Here is an 11,189-nt window from a genome sequence, read left to right as displayed (position 1 = left end):
TTATAAGAAAACTTAAGTAATATAAAGCTAAAAGTATAGCTGCCTATTTAGTTATATTAACTGTACATGTAACTGAGAGACTATTTCTGTTTTATAGTAGTTATCTTAGATTTTATTTTCTATACATTAAGTTAGAATTTAAATATGTCAAGAGCTTTGTAATGTTTTGAACAACCAATAAAAAATGTATCCTACATAAATAAAATATACTTTGAACTATTAATTTTAAATATTGACATTTTAAACATTTCACTATAAGCAATAAAGTGATACTAAAAAAGTCTCATGTTTTCCTCTTTTTTTTTTTAATTATTGTGCCACTTCTACCTAGAAGATGCTGCTAAAATAGCAGGGAATTATAATTTTTCAAAATCTAGACCACAATCTTGCTTTATTTTGTTCTGTGCATGATATGCTTCATAATTACCATGTTTAATATTCAAAAGGTAGACATTTGTCTCACAACAAACTCAAGTCTTATTGTCATAATTAGTCATTTTATTCTTATGCTATTTTAACTAGTCAAAGTAGATCTGAGAAGCCATTAATGCTTTAGTATACATAAATTTAAATTGTTCATTTTTCTAACATGACTTCATTTCAGTTATATTATAAAATATCACTCAGAAAAATAAAATAAAATTAATAAAAGCATCCATGATCCTACAATGCTGAATGAACACACTCTTAACATTTATGCATAGTCTTTTATTCTTTTTTCTTTACATATATACATGCACATAATGAGCAAAATGGAATTACCTTATACATATTATTTTCTAACCTGATTTTTCATTTAACAATATATTGTGAATTTATTCCTTTAATATTAAATATATTCTCTCTGTCTTGAATTCTTTTCATTAAAATTGACGACTTCAAATTGTAGATTCATACATCACTGTAAGGAATAATGAGGAGTGTACACTTTACAAAATTTCTCCCAATGATAACATTTTACAAAACTATAGCATGATATGACAGTCAAGTTATTGACATTGATACAGTCAGATATGAAAGATTTTATTGCACTTCAGACTTCCTTTTAGGCCCATTGATTATTTATATTGTGTTGTTTAATTTGTAAGTATTAAGAGATTTTCCAGTTGTCTTTCTATTATTGATTTCTCATTTGAAACCATTATGATCCAAGAAAGTATTGTCACAATATCTTAGGTTTGGTAAGGCTTGTTTCATGATTTGAGATGTGGTTTTTCTTGGTGAATATTCCATGTACTGTTGAAAAGCCTGTGTTTTCTACCATTGTTAGATGGTGTGTTCTTTAATACCAGTTCGATCCTGTTGGTTGATTATATTTTTCAGATCTTGATGTTTTCTAATTTTCTGCCTTGTAGGGCAAATAGTCAGAGGATATGTTAAAGTTAACTATAATAGTAGATTTGCCTATTTTTTGTTCACCTCTATTAACTTTCACTTTATGTATCCTGTGGTTCTCTGGGGTGTGTGTGTGTGTGTGTGTGTGTGTGTTTATGTGTGTATAGGCTCATTATTTTTCCTGGAGGACTTATATTTTTATCACTATGAAGTGTTCTTTGTCTCTAGTAATTTCCTTTGCTCTTCAGTGTATTTTATCTGATATCAATATAGACATTTTTTAATTTTTCGTTTTTTTATTTGTTCTAATTAGTTATGCAAACAGTAGAATGCACTTTGACACATCATACATAAATGGAGAATAATTTCTCATTCTTCTGGTTGTACATGATGTAGAATCATACCAGTCATGTAGTTATATATGTACATAGGGTAATAATGTCAGATTCATTCTACTATCCTTCCTATCCCCACACCCCTCCCCTCTCTTCACTCCCCTCTACTTAATCCAAAGTAACTGTATTCTTCTCCAGCACCACTCCCATTGTGAATTATCATCCGCATATCAGAGAAGACATTCAACATTTAGTTCTTTAGGATTGGCTCATTTCACTTAGCATGATATTCTCCACCTCCATCCATTTACCAGCAAATGCCATAATTTCATTCTTCTTTAAGGCTGATTAACCTTCGTTGTGTATATATACATACCACAGTTTATTTATCCATTCATCTGTTGAAGGGCACCTAGGTTGGTTCCATAGATTAGCTATTGTGAGTTGAGTTGCTATCATTATTGATGTGGCTATTTTCCTGTGGTATGCTTTGGGTATGAATTGGGGAGTGGGATAGCTGGGTCAAATGGTGGTTCTATTCCAAGTTTTCTGAGGGATCTCCATACTACTTTCCATAATTGTTGTAACAATTTACAGTCCCACCAGTGATGTATGAGTATACCTTTTCCCCCACATCCTTGCCAACATTTATTATTGCTTGTATTCTTGATAATTATCATTCTGAGAGGAATGAGATGAAATCTTAGAGTAGTTTTGATTTGCATTTCTCTAATTGCTAGATGTTAAACTTTTTTTATATATTTGTTGATTGATTGTATTTCCTCTTCTGTGAAGTGTCTGTTCAATTCCCTAACCCATTTATTCTTTTTTTGGTATTATTATTATTATTATTATTTTAGTTCTTATAATCTGGATATTAATGCTCTGAGGTGCCTGTGATAAAGATTTTCTCCCGGGCTGGGGATGTGGCTCAAGCGGTAACACGCTCACCTGGCATGCGTGCAGCCCGGGTTAGATCCTCAGCACCACATACAAACAAAGATGTTGTGTCTGCCGAAAACTAAAAAATAAATATTAAAAAATTCTCTCTCATATGGGAGGGGAGGGGAGGGGGGATAGTAGAGGATAGGAAAGGTAGAAAAAAATTCTCTCTTTAAAAATGAAATAAAAAATTTTTTTTTTAAAAAGATTTTCTCCCATTCTGTAGGCTCTCTCTTTACATTATTGTTTCCTTTGCTGAGAAGAAGCTTTATAGTTTGAATCCATCTCATTTATTAATTCATGATTTTATTTCTTGCACTTTAAGACTGGTCCTAAGCCAACATGGTGAAGATTTGGGGCTACTTTTTGTTCTATTAGGTGTAGGGTCTCTGTTCTAGTGCCTAAGTCTTTGATCCACTTTGAGTTGAGTTTCGTGCATGGTGAGAGATAGAGGTTTAATTTCATTTTGTTACATATTGATTTCCACTGTTTCCAGCACCATTTGTTGAATAGGCTATCTTTTCTCCAGTGGATGTTTTTGGTGCCTTTTTCTAGTATGAGATAACTATATTTATGTAGGTTTGTCTCTCTGTCTTCTATTCTGAACCATTGGTCTACATGTCTGTTTTTGTGCCAATATCATGCCATTTTTTGTTACTATGGCTCTGTAATGTAATTTCAGATCTGATATTGTGATGCTTCCTGCTTTACTCTTGTTGCTAAGGATGGTTTTGAGTATTCTAGGTCTCTTATTTTTCCAAATAAATTTTATAATTGCTTTTTCTACTTCTATGAAGAATGTCATTGGGATTTTAATAGGAATTGCATTAAATCTGTAAAATAGTTTTGGTACTCTGGCCATTTTGACAATGTTAATTCTACCTATCCAAGAAAATGGAAGATCTTTCTATCTTCTAAGGTCTTCTTCAATTTCTTTCTTTAGTGTTCTGTAGTTTTCATTTTAGAGGTCTTTCACCTTCTTTGTTAGATTGATTCCCAAGTATTTTATTTTTCTGGGGGTGGGGGCTATTGTGAATGGGGTAGTTTTCCTAATTTCTCTTTCAGTAGATTAATCACTGATGTATAGGAATGCATTTGATTTATGGGTGTTGTTTTATATCCTGCTACTTTGCTGAATTCATTTATTAGTTTTAGAAGTTTTCTGGTGGAATTTTTGGATCTTCTAAATATAGGATCATGTCATTGATAGTTTGAGTTCTTTTCCTATTGTTATCCTTTTAATTTCTTTCTTCTCTCTAATTACTCTGGCTAGAGTTTCAAGGATGATGTTGAATAGACGTGGTGAAAGAGGGAAACCTTAATTTGTTCCAGTTTTTAGAGGGAATGCTTTCAATTTTTCTCCATTTAGAATGATGTTGGCTTTGGGTGTAGCATATATAACTTTTACCATGTTGAGATATGTTCCTACTATCCCTAGTTTCCAAAAAAACATAGTGTCAGCATGACATATTTCTTTTCATCCTTGTATTTTAAACCTCCCTACATATTTTAAATTAACATTTTAATTTGTGAAAGTTATTTTGTGTAAGATGAGAAGTAATGATCAAGTTTTATTGTATTTTTTAAATAGCCATTGTCTCAGAACTATGGATTGGATACTCCATCTCTTTTGAAACATCAATTTTATAATAATCTAAATATTATTTTGTCTCTCTTTTTTGAAATAATTTATTATGTGGAAATTCATTCAACACAAAATTAACCATTTGAAAGTGAGCAATTATGTAACATTTAGTATATTCACACTGTTGGATAGCTACCATCCTTATTTGGTTCTCAATTCTTCCAAAGTAAAACTTCTTTCTCATTATACAGTTTCTCCATCTTCCCTCAACCCTCTGTTTTTTTGCAAAAACCAGTCTTATTTCTGCCTTTATGGATTTATCTATTCTCCATATTTCATATAATTGGAAACATACAGTATGTGACCTTTTCTGTCTAACTTCTTTCACTTAGCATAATGTTTTCAAAGTTCATCCATAACATAACTTTTGTTTGAACTTCCTTCTCTTTTATGGCTAAATTAATTTAAATTGTATGTATATGCCACAGTTGATTAACTGTTCATCTATTTATGATCCTTTGGGCTGCTGAGTTATAAAGTCAGAGAAGTTAAATAGTTTTTGACTTATAAATCAGAGGTGTCCTATTGAATTCTAGAACCTGTTTCTTTGGCATTGGAAAGGAGCAATTGGAGAGAAGGGACTATGAAAAGTGTATATAAAAAACAGAAATTTTTAGGTCAGAGAGCAGAATCGCAACATGTTGAAATAGGAAGTTAGTGAGTAAACTTTCTATAGGTGAGGCAGCCAAGGCTCTGAAAGAAACCTATTGGTTTTCTAAGTATTAATGAGCTGTTTGGTAGGGCATTGGATTTGTTTTTCCTTTCCCCCAGGTTGAGAAGAATTTCATGGTAACATTACTACTCCCCAAAGGGATATTAGATTGTAGAGAAAGAATTATTATCTGCCCCTTTCTCAAGGTTGTTGCTGACAGAGAGTTAAGTATGGGCCCCTCTGGAAAAAGAAAGTTAAAAGTGTTTTTACCTTTTGGTTATTATGACTAGAAGTACTATAAAATGTGTGTGCATTATCCGTTTTCATTACCTGTGTAATATCTCTTTTCAATTATTTTGGTTACATATGTAGGGATAGAATTGCTGTGTCATGTGGTAATTCTATGATTTACTGTTTTCCACAGCAGCAGAACTACTTTGCTGCTGAGAGCCACAACCTAGTCGGTATGGCCCCTGTCATTTTGCCAACAGTATTGGTTGACAGGCAAGGCATTACTATCCGCCTTGGCTGCTACTTTTGAGTTCTCACGCTACTTTGGAGTTCTCGTGGGGATTCCCGGGGATTCCCCGAGAGTTCCCATTGGTTGGGGAAGTGCAGGAGGAGGGATTTCCGGAGGAGACATTTCCAGTGGCTGGTTCCTGGATGAGCCGCATGGCGTTGGGGAGGAGTTGCTGGTGGAGTTCAAAAATAAAGTTTGTTCCTGCTTCAGTGGCTCGTGATTTGTGCCCAGCCAGACTGCGGCACTTTGCATTCCCAATAACAGCATACAAGGGTTCCAGATTATCTATATCCCCTCAAATATTTGTTTTTATTTTTTTTAATATAGCCCTCTCAGTAGGTATAAAGCAGTAACTCATTGTGGTTTTGATTTGCATTTCCCTATTGACTAATGTTGTTGAGCATCTTTTCATGTACTTGTTGGCTATTTTTTATCTTCTTTGAATAAATGTCTATTCAAGTTCCTTTTCCATTTTAGAAATTGTGCTATTAGTTCTTTTCCTGTTATAAGAGTTCTTTAGAATTTTAGATATTAAACTCTTATCAGATATATGACTTGCAAGTGTTTTCTTCCATTGTATCAGTGGTTGTTTCACTTTCTTGAGAATGTCCTTTGATGTGGTGTCCCAAATTTAAATTTCTGTGGTGTCCCAAAATTATTTTTTCTTTTCTTTCTCATACTTCTGATGTCATATCTAAAAATCCATTCCTGAAGCCAAGTTAATGAAAAATAACCCATATGCTTTCTTCTAAGACCTCTATGATTTTAGCTATTTATCTCTTAAATCTCATCTGAATTAATAATTGTATCTGGTGTGTCACAGGTTCTACCTTTGTTCTTTTGGATATGGATATCCTTTTGTTTCATAGCAATTTGTTAAGGAAACTCCTCTTACATATTGAATGGTCTTGGCATCTTTTTGAAAATCAGTTGGCTGTAGATATTTCTGGGTTCTCAGTTCTATTTCATTGGGCTATATGACAGTACCATACTCTTTTGAATACGATGGTTTTTTAGTAAGTTTTGAAATCTAGAGGTGATAGTCCTCTAAATTTGTTCTTGTTTTTAAGGTTAAAAAACATTCTTTTTTTTTAGCTATTTAGGTCTCCTTTCAATTTTATATGAATTTTAGGACTGGCCTTTCCATTTCTCCAAAAAGGGTCATTAGAATTTTGATAGGGATTATATAGTATTTGTATATTTCTTTGGGTAGTGTTCATGAGCAGGGAATATCATGTCATTTATTTAGGTCTTTATTTACATCAAACCAAATCCTTTTTATTGGTGTATTATAATTATAATAATATTATCCATTGCTATATACTCATACAAGCAAACAGTAGAACAATATAATTTGGTTAATTTCATTCCCTAATTTTAATTTCTTTCAGCAATGTTTTGCAGTTTTCTGTGTTTAAATCTTTAAGAGTTTAAGTTAAGATAATCCTTAGTTGAATTTATTTCTAGTTTTTAAAAACATTTATTAGATGTATTATAAATAGAATTGATTTCTTAATTTCTCCTGCAGATCACTCATTGTTGGTGTGAAAAAACACAATGGATTTCTGTGTATTGATCTTGTACACTGCAACTTTGGCAAACTTGCTTATTAACTCATAACTTTTAATTGATTTTTTGGTATCCCTGACTTGTTCCTTATCACAGAGGGGAAACCTTTCAGTCTTTGACCACTGTGCATGATGTTTTCTATGGATTTTAAATAAATATTCATTACGATTTGGAGGAAATTCCCTTCTATTTCTAGTTTTCTGATTTTTTTCATCATGAAGAAGTGCTGGATTTTGTCAAATATTTTTCTGCATCAATTGAGATGATCATGTGTTTTGTGGCTTCATTCTATTAATATGGTGTATTACACCAATGGATTTTCATATGTTTAGCCATTTTTTAATTTATATTGATTTTTTTATATATGACTGCAGAATGCATTACAATTCATATTACACATATAGAGCACAATTTTTCATATCTCTGGTTGTATACAAAGTTTATTCACACCAATTCATGTCTTCATATATGTACTTTGGATAATGATGTCCATCACATGCCACCATCCTTGCTAATCCCCTGCCCCCTCCTTTCCCTCCCACCCCTCTGCCCCATCTAGAATTCATCTATGCCTCCCATGCTCCCTCTCCCTACCCCACTATGAGTCAGCCTCCTTATATCAGAGAAAACATTTGGCATTTGTTTTTTGGGATTGGCTAACTTCACTTAGCACTATCTTCTCCAATGTCATCCATTTACCTGCAAATCCCATGATTTTATTCTCTTTTATTGCTGAGTAATAGTCCATTGTGTATATATGTCACATTTTTTATCCATTCATCTACTGAAGGGCATCTAGGTTGGTTCTACTGTTTAGCTATTTTGTATTGTGATGTGATTGTGTCCCTGTAGTATGCTGTTTTTAAGTCCTTTGGGTATAGACCGAGGAGAGGAATATTTAACCATATTTACATTTCTGGGATAAATTCAATTTAGTTATGTTATATAATCTTTTTAATATGCTGCTGGATAGACATGCTAGTATTATAATAATTTAATATAGGTATATATTGTTTAATGATTACTTCAATCAAACTACTTAACATGCTGTATGTTAGATTCCATACTAGTTTATTTTATAACTGAAAGTTTGTACTCTTTGACTAGTGTTTCTTCATATCCATTAATCAATAGTTATCAGTGTCTGATAACTATTGCTCCATTCTCCACTTCTATGATTTCTGCTTTTTAAAATTTTATATATGTGAGATCATGTAGTATTTGTCTTTCTGTGTCTGGCTTATTTTACATATCATTATTTTTTTCAAGTTCATCCATATTATTACATATAATAGGATTTCCTTATTTTTACAGTTGAATAATATTCCACTATATGCACACATACACAAACATATACATACACCACATTTTTTTTATTCATCTATCTGCCAGTGGATACTTAGGCTGTTTCCACATTTTGGATGTTGTGACTAATGCTGCAATGAACCAACATTTGATTCCCTTGATCATTCCTTCTGTTGGTTTTCTATTCTGTATTTAATTTTTTGGTGGGAACCAAGAATTGAACTCAGGGGCACTCAACTACTGAGCCCCATCCCCAGCCCTTTTTTTGTATTTTATTTGGAAACAGGGTCTCACTGAATTGCTTAGCACCTCGCTGTTGCTGAGGCTGGCTTTGAACTCATGATCCTCTTGCCTCAGCCTCCTGAGCCACTGGGATTATATGCTTGGGCTACTGCGCTCAGCTAATTATCTTTTAAAAATCTTTTTTATTTTCTTCTTTCTGCTAGCTTCAAATTAATTTTTTCTTCATATTCTATTTCGTCAAGGTACAACATTAGGGCATTGATTTCTTGGTTCAAGTTCCCCCTGAATACGATTTTTACTGCATCCCATGGTTTTAGGTATGTTTTGTTTTTACTTTCACTCATTTGTATGTATTTTTTATTTCTCACTTAACCCATTAGTTGTTTAATTTCTAGATACTTACAAATTCTATTTATTTATTTATTTAGGTGCTGGAATTGAACCCAAGGGCTTGAATAGGCTTGGCAATTGCTCTACCACTCAGCTACATCCTCAGCCCCCCATATTTGTGAAACTTCCAATTTTACTTATATTATTATTGTCACAGAAAATACTTTGTATTATTTCAATTTTTTAATATTGAGATTTGTTTTGCATACTAACACATAGTTTGTCCTGGAAAATATCCCATGCCCAAGAGGTTGAGCTGATAATTTCCCTCAGTTTTTGCTTGTCTTGGGATGTCTTTATTTTTACCTCATTTCCGAAGGAAATGTAGTTTGGTCACTGATTTCTTTTCCCCACTTGCTAGCTATGGTATTCATGATTAGCAGTTATTTTTCTTTCAGATTTGGAGTATGTTATTGCATTCCTTCCTAGCCTGTAAATTTCTGCTGAGAAATCTCCTGTTAGTCTAATGGTGTTACTATTAAGTGTAAGTTGGTTCTTTTCTTTTTCTCTTGCAGATTTTAGAACCCCTCTTTTGTCTTGTGCTTTTAACAGTTTGAGCATAATATGATATGCCATGGTGAAGATCTTTTCTGATTATGACTACTGGGGGTCCTATAACCCTCCATACATGGATATCCATATTTTTCTCAAGATTAGGGAAGTTTTCAACTATTATTTCATTGAATAGGACTTTTACTTTTCCTTCTTCTTCCCGTATTCAAAAAATGCAAGTTATTTGTTTGTTTAATGGTCTCTAAAAAGTGTTGAATGCTCTTTTTATGTTTTTCTATTTTTATTCCCTGACTGGGATATTTCAAAAAACCTGTCTTCAAGTTAGGATATTTGTTTTTTCATTTGATCTAGTCTATTGTCAAGGCTTTCAAATGTATTTTTATGTGACTTATTGACCTTTTCATTTCCAAGAATGATTGATTTCTTTCTTTCAGCTAAAAAGAACAGAAGTTTTATGGGTACTCTGACAACATGCACAGTTGGATGGAAATGCCTATACACAGAAACTCATCCATGATTAACTTTAAAAGCTTTTCTAAGTGAGGAAGTTTTCTTCATCATAATGCTTTCTTTTGTTTCTTCTTTTCATTTTCTTCTTTTTTATTATGTCAGTGACATATTTCTCAGTTTCTTCCATATTTTGAATCTAGAGGAGCTCATCTCACGTCAGGACAGCCAGTTCAATGGTTTTGCCACCTCACTTCCAGGAATGCCTTGATTACCAGCTTGATGGAAAGATAATATTTCTTAATGGCTTGTTGGTATAGTTCTTCTTCAGGAATCCACACACCAATTTGAAGCCCTAGTCTATGACACTGGCCTTCTAGGCATGGTATGTACCCAAGAAATTGAGCTGATCAAAAAATAAGTGTAGGAGTGTCATCAAAATTGAAACCCCAAATGAGGGCCAAATGGCCTCTACTCACTGGTTCACATACAACATTGGTTCAGACTGGTGATGTAGCAGGTAATATACTCCATGATGACTGGTCCTCCAAGGTCAGCTAGTGGTTCTGGCTCTCCACCCCTTCCCTGTTGATTACTATCTTTGTGTTGGCAGTGAGGCCTGCAAAATCCATGCAAACATTGTCATCCAAAGAACAGATCTTCTACACTCTTCTTTCATTTTGTAGTTTGGTCACTCATTTCTTTTCCCCACCAGGAACAACAATGTCCCTTCCTTGAACATCAATCATATTCAAGCGCTTTTTGACAACCTTCTGCACATATTCCACTTGGAAGAGTTGGCCATTGGTCAAGAAGATGGGGTGTTGTTGCAGTCACAGCTTATGTGGGTAGAGCTCCAGCCATTGCTCAAAAGAGCATATTCAAGATTGCCTGCCCCAGTCTCCCTGGAGCCTCCAAGATTTATGATTGGCTCTTTTTCAAGATCTCTGTATCTTTGCTGAATTTCTCATTCATATCATTTATCCTTTTTTTTCTATTTTCATTCAGTTATTTATCTGCATTCTCTTGGATCGCATTGAGATGCTTTGGAATCATTTAACAAATTCTTTTTTAAAATATTTATTTAGTTGTGGATGAACATACAGTATCTTTATTTATTTTTATGTGGTGCTGAGGATTGAACCCAGTGCCTCACACATTCGAGGCAAGTACTTTACCATTGAGCTACAGTCCCAGCCCCTTAACAAATTCTTTTTTAAAAAAATGTTTTTAGTGTAATTGGACATAATACCTCTATTTAATTTATTTATTTGTATATGGTGCTAGGGATTG

General features: G+C 33.3%; 1 pseudogene; it reads right to left on the bottom strand.

Moving 5' to 3' along the window:
• Nucleotides 1-10,006: 10,006 nt before the first annotated feature.
• On the bottom strand, nucleotides 10,007-10,528 carry LOC113197812 (proteasome subunit alpha type-7 pseudogene; annotated as a pseudogene).
• Nucleotides 10,529-11,189: the final 661 nt, after the last annotated feature.

This window comes from Urocitellus parryii, chromosome X (assembly GCF_045843805.1).
Source record: "Urocitellus parryii isolate mUroPar1 chromosome X, mUroPar1.hap1, whole genome shotgun sequence".
NCBI lineage: Eukaryota > Metazoa > Chordata > Mammalia > Rodentia > Sciuridae > Urocitellus > Urocitellus parryii.
This window is presented reverse-complemented; position numbering and strand designations above follow the sequence as displayed.